General features: G+C 36.9%; 1 pseudogene; it reads left to right on the top strand.

The window, feature by feature from the left end:
- The first annotated feature begins 9,117 nt into the window (after positions 1-9,117).
- LOC141494849 (small ribosomal subunit protein uS19 pseudogene) lies at positions 9,118-10,481 on the top strand (annotated as a pseudogene).
- The last annotated feature ends 534 nt before the right edge of the window (positions 10,482-11,015 follow it).

The following is an 11,015-nucleotide window of genomic DNA, read 5'->3' as shown; positions in this document are numbered from 1 at the left end:
CTGGGGAAATGAGTAAACTGAAAAAAAGAAACCTGACCATAGACAATTAGTTTGATCCCATGGAGGATCAAAGCACACACTCAGAAGATGACAAAGTCCAAACTTCTGTGTCCAAAGCTTCCAAGAAATATAGGAATTAGACCAGGCTGTGACAGAGCTCAAAAAAGATTTTGAAAATCAAGTAAGAGGGGGTAGAGGAAAAATTGGGAAGAGACATGAGAGAGATGTAGGAAAAACATAAAAAGTAGTCAGCAGCTTAGTCAAGGAGATCCCAAAAAAAAAATGCTGAAGAAAACAGTATGTTAAGAATCAGTTTAAGTCAAATGGAAAAAGCAGTCCAAAAAATGAATGAGGAGAATACCTTAAAAAGTAGAATTGGCCAGATGGAAAAGGAGATAAAAAAAGCTCTCTAAAGAAAACAACTCCTTCAAATGCAGAATGGCTTTGCAAGGAACCAAGACATAATGAAACAATACCAAAAGAATGAAAAACTAGAAGAAAATGTGAAAAATCTCACTGAAAAAACAACTGACCTGGAAAAGAGATCCAAGAGAGACACTTTAAAAATACTGGGTTACCTGAAAGTCATGGTCAAGAAAAAAACCTTGACTTCATTTATAAGGAATTTATATAGGAAAATTGCCCTGATACCCTAGAAACATAGGGTAAAATAGAAATCGAGAGAATCCACCCATCTCCTCCTGAAAGAGATCCAAAACAATAACCCCCCAGGAATATTATAGCCAAATTCGAGAACTCTCAAGTTAAAGAGAAAATATTACAAGCAGCCAGAATGAAACAATTCAAATATTGTGGAGCTACAGTAAGGATTACCCATAATTTAGCAATATCCATGTTAAGGGCTCATAGGATTTGGAATATAATATTCTGGAAGACAAAAGAGCTTTGAATGTAACCAAGAATCAACTACCCAGGAAAACTGAACATTGTCTTCTAGGGAAAAGATGGAAATTCAATGAAATAGGGGAATTTCAGATGTTCCTGTTGAAACAACCAGAGATGAACAGAAAGTTTGATTTTCAAGTACAGGACTCAGGTGAAGCATAGAGAGGGTGGACAAGAAGGGCAAATTATGAGGACTTCATGATGATGATGAACTGCATGTATTCCTGCAAGGGAAGATGATAGTGATAAACTTGTAATACTTATATGAACCTTCTCATTTATTAGAGTGGTTTGAAGGAACATATATAGACAAGGCACAGAAGGGAGCTGAATTTGAAGGTATAATATTTTGTAAAAATGGAGTTAATGAGTGAAAAGGAAATATACTGGGAGAAGGGGAAAGGAGAAGTAGAATAGATTAAGATAGTTCATGTAAAAGAGTCAAGAAAAAGCTTTTGCATGGAGTGGAAGGGGGCAGGTGAGGGAATGAAGGAATGAGGGAGTCTTCATTCTCGTTGGAAATGACTCAGAGAAGAAACAACATATACAAATCTAGAGGAAAAAGGAGAGGAAGGGGGTAGAAGAAAGAGGACAGGGGGAGGAGATAGGGTATGTAGGTGGGAGGGTAAATCATGGGAGAGGATAGTCAGATACAAAGCATTTTTTTCCCTTTTTTGCTAAGTGGTGGGATTGGGTGGCCTATCTGGGATCATGGGGCTGGGTGGTTGCTGGGTCTCTGGGATGGAATGTGGATTTGGGGCCTTCCTGGCCCCAGGGCTGGTGCTCTGTCCACTGCACCCCTCAGCTGCCCCACTGCACACTTTTGAAGAGGGACAGAGTGGTAGGAGAGAGAAAATATAATAAATGCTAGTGGGGAGGAATGGATGGAGGGAATTAGAAACAGCAACTATGGAAAAATATGGAAGTAACTTTTCTGATGGACTTATTATAAAGAATGCCATCCATACCAGAGACAGAGCTGATGGTATCTGAACATAGACCGAAACATATTTATTTTTCTCTTTCTTTCACTTTATTACTCATGAGGTTTTTTATTTTTGCCAGAGGTGGGGGATTATGTTTATTCTTACAACAGGACTATTTTAGTAATGTCAAAATAAATAAAAATGCAAATTAAAATTCAAAAAAAGAAGGAAATTAGGAGGGAAAACAAAATAAACATAGGTATTTTTCAAAATCTAAAAATAGCCCCCCAAAACAAAAACATTGGTGGTCTAGTATAAAAAACACTAGACTGGAGATCTGAGTTTGTACCCTAGACATGATATTTCATGTCTGGTAAACTCAATAGGGAAAAACACTTTGGGCCTTCATCTCAGTCATCACATCTGCAAAGTGGCCTATAAGTACATGGTTCTTCTGTTTCTCCTTTCAATTGAATCTATTTTTTCTTGCCTTAGGTAAAAACATTGGAAATAGGTACAACCTTGTGAGCTTTGAAAATGGAATGATCTGAAAAAGGGGTCTGATAGAAAATGAATGTTCTGTGCAGGCTCCAAATCAGGAAACAGGGCCTGTCCTTTGATATGATATAATTTATTTTTTTCAGAACAAAGTCCCTCAGCCTCTTCCACATGGTCTGGCAGCAGGTAGGACACTTCATGCATTCACTAAGAATGGAGCTCCCATTGTTTGACCCCTTTTCCATTAGAGTATACAGAAAACAGATGCACAAAATCAAAACGAGATAATTAAATATAAGATGGAAAGGGAAGAAAGGCACTTGTAGGAAGGGGGTCAGATAAAGCTTTATGTAGAAGGTGATACTAGAGTTGTATCTTGAAAGAAGTGAGGATTCACATGATGTAGAGAAGGGGTACATTCTAGGCCTATGGTCAGTACAAGGGTATAGAAATGGGAGATAAGAGTACTCTATGTGAGGGCCCAGAGAAATGGGAAGTTTGGCTCAACCATAATATGTAAGAAGGGAAATCATTAATAATGTGACCTGAGCTACATAGATATATCAATATATCTTTCCAAATCCTGGGAACAAAAGGGCATATATACAAATCAAATTATCAGAAATAGTTCTGGGCACCCTAAGTAGATATGCATGATTTTGCTATATTGTCATTTCATTGTTATATTAGCAATTAGAAGGCACAGTATTTAGATCACTGAGCTTGGAATTAATAAGGTCTATTTCTGAGCAATTCATTTAATATCTTCTGCCTCAGTTTCCTCAACTATAAAATGAAGATAATGATAAAACCAGCTTCCCATGTCTGTAGTGAGGATCAAATGACATAATGTTTGTCAAAGGTCTTGCACATTGCCTGGTACTTAGTAAATTTTAATACAATGTTTTCTCATCATTCCTTCCTTTGGGTTTTTTTTTTTGCTTCTTGTTCCTTACTTCTTTCCTTCTTCCCCAATGAGATACTTTTGAACAAAGAGGATCTACCATTGTTCTATAATTTGCAGTCTTAAGAACTTTTTTCAGTGTTCACTTTTTTTTAACTTGTATGACCTCTGAGACTTGGCCTTCAATGATCCTAAGATAGAACAAATATGTTTGAAAAATTCCATTTACAGATTACTTTTGTAAAAAACTATGGCCTATTACTACATCACAAAATTTACATTTAATGAAGATCTTACATAAAACATTTAATGAATATTTGTCATATATTTATTCATGATACCTTCCTTGATTCTTTCTTTCCAATGCTCTTATAGATGCATTGTTTAAACTTTTGTTTTATGTATCTTCTTTTTAAAAAGTTGATCACTAAAAACTGTCTTCCTAACCCTCCAGGAAGGAAGGAAAGAAGGAAGGGGGGAGAAAGAGAGAGAGAGAGAGAGAGAGAGAGAGAGAGAGAGAGAGAGAGAGAGAGAGAGAGAGAGAGAGAGAAAGGAAAAGAAAGAAAGAAAGAAAGAAAGAAAGAAAGAAAGAAAGAAAGGGAAGGAAGGAAGGAAGGAAGGAAGGAAGGAAGGAAGGAAGGAAGGAAGGAAGGAAGGAAGAAAGAAAGAAAGAAAGAAAGAAAGAAAGAAAGAAAGAAAGAAAGAAAGAAAGAAAGAAAAGAAAGAGAAGGGCAGGAAGGAAGGAAGAAAGGGAGGGGAGGGAGGGAGGAAGGTAGGAAAGAAAGAATATCTAAGCAAATACCATGTATCCCTTTGGGTTAAGTCTAGCCTGACTCGGAGTCATCGAAATCTAGAGTCTATAATGCTTTGAGACAAAAGAAATAAATCTATAAATGAATGTAAAACTGAAGTGGAAATGATAGGAAGAACTCTGTGGAGCTATCATATTTCAAGAGAAGGAAGAGAAAAAGATAAAGGAAATTATGAGAATGGTAAAATGCTACTACTATGCATATTTTGGAGAAGGAAATTGCAAACCAATTCAGTACCTTTGCCAAGAAAACTCCATGGGGGTCATGATGAGTTGGCCATGACTGAAATAACTAAACAACAAATGCACATCTAGTTCATACTATTACCTTGCCTGGTTTTCTTTACCCTGTGTTGACCACATCTTTGATATTATAATCCTTTTCTGAATTTTCTGTTTTTTTCCTTTCATTTCTAAAGTCTTGGATTTTATGAGTCCAGTAGTTTGTAGGGAAACTATACATACCTCATTTAGCTAGCTCATGTCTGTTAACCATTCCAATTATATGTGTTCTCACTCTTCTAGCTGTCATTGTCCACACCCCTATAGCTCCTACAGACAAAGAACCCCCCACCACCATTTTATGCTGCAGAGGGTGTTTGTGGGTGGGTGGGCATGCAGCTTTCAAAACTCCCTCTTTCCATTCACCTGCATTTCCAAGAAGCTGCAGTCAACTTTGCTATAATAACTCATTTTTTTCTCTCTCTAATAAGATTATGCCTGCATTATGCTTATCTGCAGTATGTTGAAAGCAGAACCCTGCTGGCTGAGTACAGAGCTATGTGAGTTTCATGAAACAGAAGGTTGAGATCAGAACTCACTCAGAATAAGGAGGGCAAATGGGAGAAAGGGGCCAGGGCTCGTGGGGCATGGTGGCCTGGTGGCAAGCTCAGGCAGAGTTCAAATGTCTTCAAAGTGGTTTCTGAAGATCCAGGGCCAGCTGTTCTTTGAGAATGTAAGCAGACACATGGGTAGGGAATAAAAGAATATTTTGGAAGGAGCATTTTCTTTCGCATCTGACACTCCAATGTTAAGAAGGTCAAGGAAGAAGTTGAAAGAATTCTTGGGGAGAGCCACAATGTAATTAAGGGCTCAGAAAATCTGCCCCTTAGGGAAAGATTAAAAGAATTTGGATTATTATTTTGCCTACAAAAGAAATTAAAGAAAAATCTGAAACCTATGCTCCAGTTAGGAAGAGTTATTTTACAAAAAACAGAGACCAGCAACCTGCTAGCCATCTTCAACCAGGAAAGGACACGAAGATTGCTTAGGAAGCAGTAAGGTTGCACAAAGAATATATCAAAAACTGATCTTGAAGTCAGAAAAACTTGAGTTCAAATCTCATCATGGATACTTAATAATTGTGGGCATATGATTTAACCTCTCAACCTCAGTTTCCTATTCTGTAAATTGAAAATAATAATGGCACCTACCTCTATTGTGAAAACAAATATATTTTGTAAACTTTAAAATGCTATGTAAAGGTTAGCTATTATAATTATTTTGTAGGAGAGATTAAAGTTTAAAGATCATTTGTAATGTTGGCGTTCATTCTTCATGTGATCAGGGGAAAGGATATTTATCCTCAGTTTCCCCAAATATATTATAGAGAACAATCATTCTTACCCTCAAATTTCCTTATGAACTGTAATGAAGGTCCATCTTGGTCAAGTGCTAGAGATTCTTTTCCTGGTAATTGCATTCAGAGTCCCAACTAAAGGTCTAAAACCCTTGATTTCTCCAGGTATTTATCGAGTAAATTCAACTTTCTGAAACATCTAAGAACTGGGAAATAAGTAGAGAGAGCAGTCAAAATAGATACCCCAAAATCTATTTACTCCAAAGTTAGGTAACTCTGGCCTTCACTTGGAACCTAGGTGCCATTAGCTGAGATTCAATGCTAACAAATTGAAGGTGCTAGTTTTCCAGGCCTATAGATGTTAGAAGAAATAAGTTAGTAAGGTAAGCCAGGGTAGAAGGGAAGGTAGAATAGATTATAATCTAGGCCAGCACCTTTGTTTTTTTCAAAAGAAAATAAGAGTCAAAGAAACCAATTTCTTTGAACAAGATCACACAAGAAGTCATAGAATTGGGATTCAGACACATCTTGTATTCTAACTCCAGGTTCTATTTTACTACACCATGTTGCTCATTCATTTAGACTTTTAACAAATAATGACTGTTGTAAAAGCAGAAGTTGACAACCATATAGAGAAAAATGGAAAAACTATAAAGAGCTAGCAAAAGAAAAATACAAAAAGAGTCCATAGAATTTGGGACCAGTTAGTATCCAGGCAAATAATCTTTTATCTCCTGAGGGAATATTAGCATTATAGTACAATTTGATAATTGATATTCATAATTATGACTCAGAGAATCAAGAAAAGGTTATTAAAATTTTAAGAAAATGAGAAATTAAATTTTGTACAGTGTTTAAAGATTATTGCAAGGAAGGACATAATAAATTTTATAGAGATTTTCATCAAATATAGTTAAGGTAAAAGTTTTGACACTTAAAAGATTAAATTTCAATTATCTGAAACATTGAAGTACCTAGCAGAGTTTATTTTTAGAATCCTATAGCTAGAAGAATGATAACAGCTGCTATCACATATTCACCATATAAATGATAAATGTTGCTGATATTTTTGTCCTTCATTCTCAAAGAAGACCATGACATTGGCAAGATTCTATGATAAGTACATGAATTGATTTGAGTGAAGGGGGTGCTGGGCTAAATCACCAACCTCACATTCTCCTTCAGAGCCATCTGGGTCCAGTAGCCAGATATGAATCAGAATTACTGGAGATGGACCTGGAAGAAAGGCAGTCAAGGACCTTAGAAGGGACCTTAGACGTGATCCATGATATTTTTTACAAAGAAGGTAACTGAAGCCTAGAAAGGTGAAGTGATCTGTCAAAATTCACCTAAGTAGTAAATATCAGTACTTTGATTCCAGTAAAGGTTCTCTAATTTCAAATCCAATGATTTTTTTTCCACTGAACTTCATTTTTAGACCACAGGTAATTCTCCCCAATAGAACGTAAGCTCCTTGAGAGACGGAATTGTTTCATTTTTATCTTTGAATCCTGAGCACCAAATATAGTGCTGTTGCCTAGGAGACACTTATTAACATTCCTGTGTAATTACATCAAATAGAAAATGTGAGAAAAGTTTGCATTGTTAATTTAAGTAAATTATGTGACAACTTGGGAAAAAAGTTCTATTTAGGGTGCTTCTTTCAAAATTTTTTTCTTTATAATATACATGTGTAGTTAATATTTTAAAAATTCCATTGAAAAAGCATATTATATACAGATATTGTTAGGTAAAAACATGCCAAAATTCAAAGCACAGATCAAATTCTTAACTTTAAATATAAAAGGCAAGAAAGTAGAATTTTTGCCAATATTTTGGTACTTCAGTCTAGAAACACTGGAGCAAAGCCAAGCACTTAGCCGTGATGTTAATAAATGGGTGATGGAAAATGACCTGTCTATAAAATGCATAGGTTCAAGAGAGTGGATCTCAACTCAAGATTCATTAAGGCTCACATTCATATCCTTCTGTGAAGAATTTCAATGTGCATGTACTTACTGTCATTTTGTAAAAGACTTGAAATGAGAAACAGAGGAAAAAACCCTTAGTAACAGATGTCCTCTGGACTGAGGCAGAGTCATAACAAGAAATTCTTTCACCTGGGGCAAAAGCAGGGGAAGTGGGGAAGTGGGGGCAAAGAGGATAATCCATTTGCAGCTGTCATCTTACTAAAGAGGTAAGCAACCCATTCCCCAGAGAATCTGGTATTTGTCCCCATGTAAAGTGAAGGGGTTGGGTGGGAAAGAATTGTTAAAATATGCACCGAGAGAGGGGCACCATGATAGAAACCTAGGAATCACAATTCAGGGGCAATTACATTGTTAAGTGATATAATCCAAAATTGGACAGTGGGCACCATGATGAGAAGGGGCATCTTTTGAGAGTAGAAGTATATCCTTTGGGGATGACAAGCTAAGGCAAAACCTCATTTGCCTCAGCTAATTAGAGCTCTGGAAAGCTAAATGGCTCAGTGAATAGAATGTTGAGCATGAAGTCAGGAAGACTCATCTTCCTAAATTTAATTCTGGTCTCAGACACTTAATAACTGTGTGACTCTGGGTAAGTCATTTCACCCTGTTTGCCTTAGTTTCTCATCTGTAAAATGAGTTGCAAAAGGAAATAGCATACCACTCTAATATCTTTGCCAAGAAAACCCTAAAATGAGGTAAAAAAAAGTCAGAAGTGACTGAAAAACAACTGAACAACAACAAATTATAACTGGGATGAGATTGTTTTTACTCTATAAAATTTCTAGAGTCCATTTTAAAGTTATCCAACCTCCCCTCCAAATTGTACTTGTTGACAGGGTGCCTAAGGGATGACCCACCTAAGTTTAAATTACTTTTGGTCCACACTGCTAACCCCATTTATGTGCTTATTTTCTGTGGTCAAGCAAAAGTATACAATTAGCTTAAAATCAGAGCATTTATTGAAATGGTATAGTAAGATAAGTGATAACAAAACTTCTCTCACATAAACCTGGTGTATACACTTCCACAAACTGATAGTCATAACTTACTCCTCTAGTACAATCAGTCCCCATTGTCTTCTTGTGATGTCTTTGCAATAATGTTGTTGAACAGAACACTTTCCAGACCCCTTTGGATTGAATCTGTACAAGCATATCCTCTGAAACATGTCCATGTTCTCTACCATCTCCAATTGTAAGCACAACTGAAACCCTGGCATATAAGATTGCTATGTCCTTTTGGAAAAGAACCAAAGTCATCACCTTAGGTAAAAAATCAAGAGTCAACTTTGGGGTATACCACCTACAGGCAATGGATTTTTTGACTTCTCTCCTAAATGGGCTCTGAGGCTAATCCCTTACTCTATTAGACATTGCCATGTGCTTCTGTTTTAAGAAGCTAAATGAAGGGATTAAAAAAAAGAAAAATTCTTTCTATACTTTCTGCAGGTGAAGGTGAAGACTGAATTTTTTTTAGAAATAACTCTCTTCTCAACTCTTGGCAAGGGCGCCAATGCAGGAAATTTATGGTTATAAGACAAATGACCAGTCTTTGGTTCACTGCCTAGCCTATAGAGATGCAAATTTAGGAAGGATAGTACATATTCAGTATAAGCTTGGGTGAAGTCTTTGACTGATGGGACATCCTGCACCCAGATGTAAGATTTTTCTTCCAATAGAAGAAAAATTCTAAAGACTGAAAGCATTTGTTCACAGTAATCCTGCTCTTCGTTTCAGAGAGCTACTTGGGGATGAAGATTTCCTATTCTAGAGAAACCTTCAGAGTCAAGACTGAAAGAAGAAAAGCTATGTGGGTTCCTTATAGCATTAGTGTAAGGATTCCTCCTCTATATGAATGAGCTAGCTAAAAAACAAAACAAAACAAAACAGCAATAGCCTAATAAAGGAGTTTGAAGGAACTAGAAGCTGAAGCTGGTGGTAGTGTAGATTACAAGTAAGCAGTAGCCAGTAGAGGACAGAGGACAAACAGAATGTTGTACCCCGGAGTAGTATTCACAAATTAACATGGGAGCAGTGACCAGAAAAGACTAGGAGATTGAGGTCAATAGGAGTAGCATAAGTTCTTGTATGGTCCTGTAGCCTCACATGTATGCTCTCCAACTACACGTATACCTTTCTATATGTGATCTCTGTGTATGTCTATTCTTCCCATTTTGTGTAATTTTGTGAGAATGTACCCAGGCTTATCAAGAAGATGTTTTGTTACTTTTCTTGTGCCATTTTGGTAAATGTATTCAATATGAGCTTTTTCTGACTATTGAAAGAAACATACCCACAGGATTTTTGAGCAATAAGGTTCTTGAATACCTTGTACTTGGGGTCCCTATGGGGCTCTAACTTATAAATGTGAGTTGGGGTTCATATTCAGAAGGGACACAGAGTGGTCTTTTCCTGACAGTAGACAAGATGGAAGAAGTGGAGCAGAAGAAGTAGTGAACCTTCCAGAAGTCTGTCTGCCATGGCATGGACCTAAATCAGCTGATAGACATGTCTTATGAACAGCTCATGCAGTTGTAAAAGTGCTGGAGAGCAAGAGTCTGAGACAACTGGGGTCTGAGGCACAAACAGCACTCCCTCTCAAGCCCCTGAGGAAAGCCAAGAAGGAAGACCTCCCCATGGAGAAGCTGGAGGTGGTGAAGACTCTCCTCTGAGACATGATTATCCTGCCAGAGATGGTGGGAAGTATGGTGGGCATCTGCAATGGCAAGACCTTCAATCAGGTAGAAATCAAGCCCAAGATGATTGTACACTACCTGGGTGAATTCTCTATTACCTACAAGTCTGTGAAACACAGCCAACCAGGTATTGGAGTTACCCATTCTTCTCATTTCATCCCTCTCAAATAATCCAGATCCTAAAAATAAAAAAAAATGGTTCTTAGTGGAAAAATAAAATTAAAAAATAAAAATAAAAAATATTCAGAAAGGACATTATATCGAATAGTGCAAATTAAACAAATATCAACTTTGCCCACAAGACCATGTCAATAGTCTCTTTTGTGAATAGCCATGTTTATAGATGGGAACCTGAATTCTTGAAAGCTATGCCAACTGAACATAAGATCAGGCAGGTACTATGAAGCTGGTAAGTTCCTCTTTCAATAGGCTCAGACAAAGGCTCATCACTAGATAGAAGTCTAGTGATGAATTTTTCAGTGTTAGCAACTAACAAAATCCACCTACAATTTGACAAATTCTATGACATCTATATAGACAAAATGGTACCCTAGGAAAAGTGTTGAAATTGAGAAAAATCTCCATTTACTCCTGGTCAAGATGGTTGTCTGAGCAAAGACAGACTGCCCAGTTGTCATATAATAATCATCAATAAATTGAGAGAAACTACAGTGATTCCATTCCAGAACTCCAGAACTTTCTATT

Source organism: Macrotis lagotis, chromosome 8, assembly GCF_037893015.1.
Source record: "Macrotis lagotis isolate mMagLag1 chromosome 8, bilby.v1.9.chrom.fasta, whole genome shotgun sequence".
In the NCBI taxonomy this organism is placed as follows: Eukaryota; Metazoa; Chordata; class Mammalia; order Peramelemorphia; family Peramelidae; genus Macrotis; species Macrotis lagotis.
Note: the sequence above shows the minus strand (reverse complement) of the source record. Positions and strands in the feature narration are given on the sequence as shown.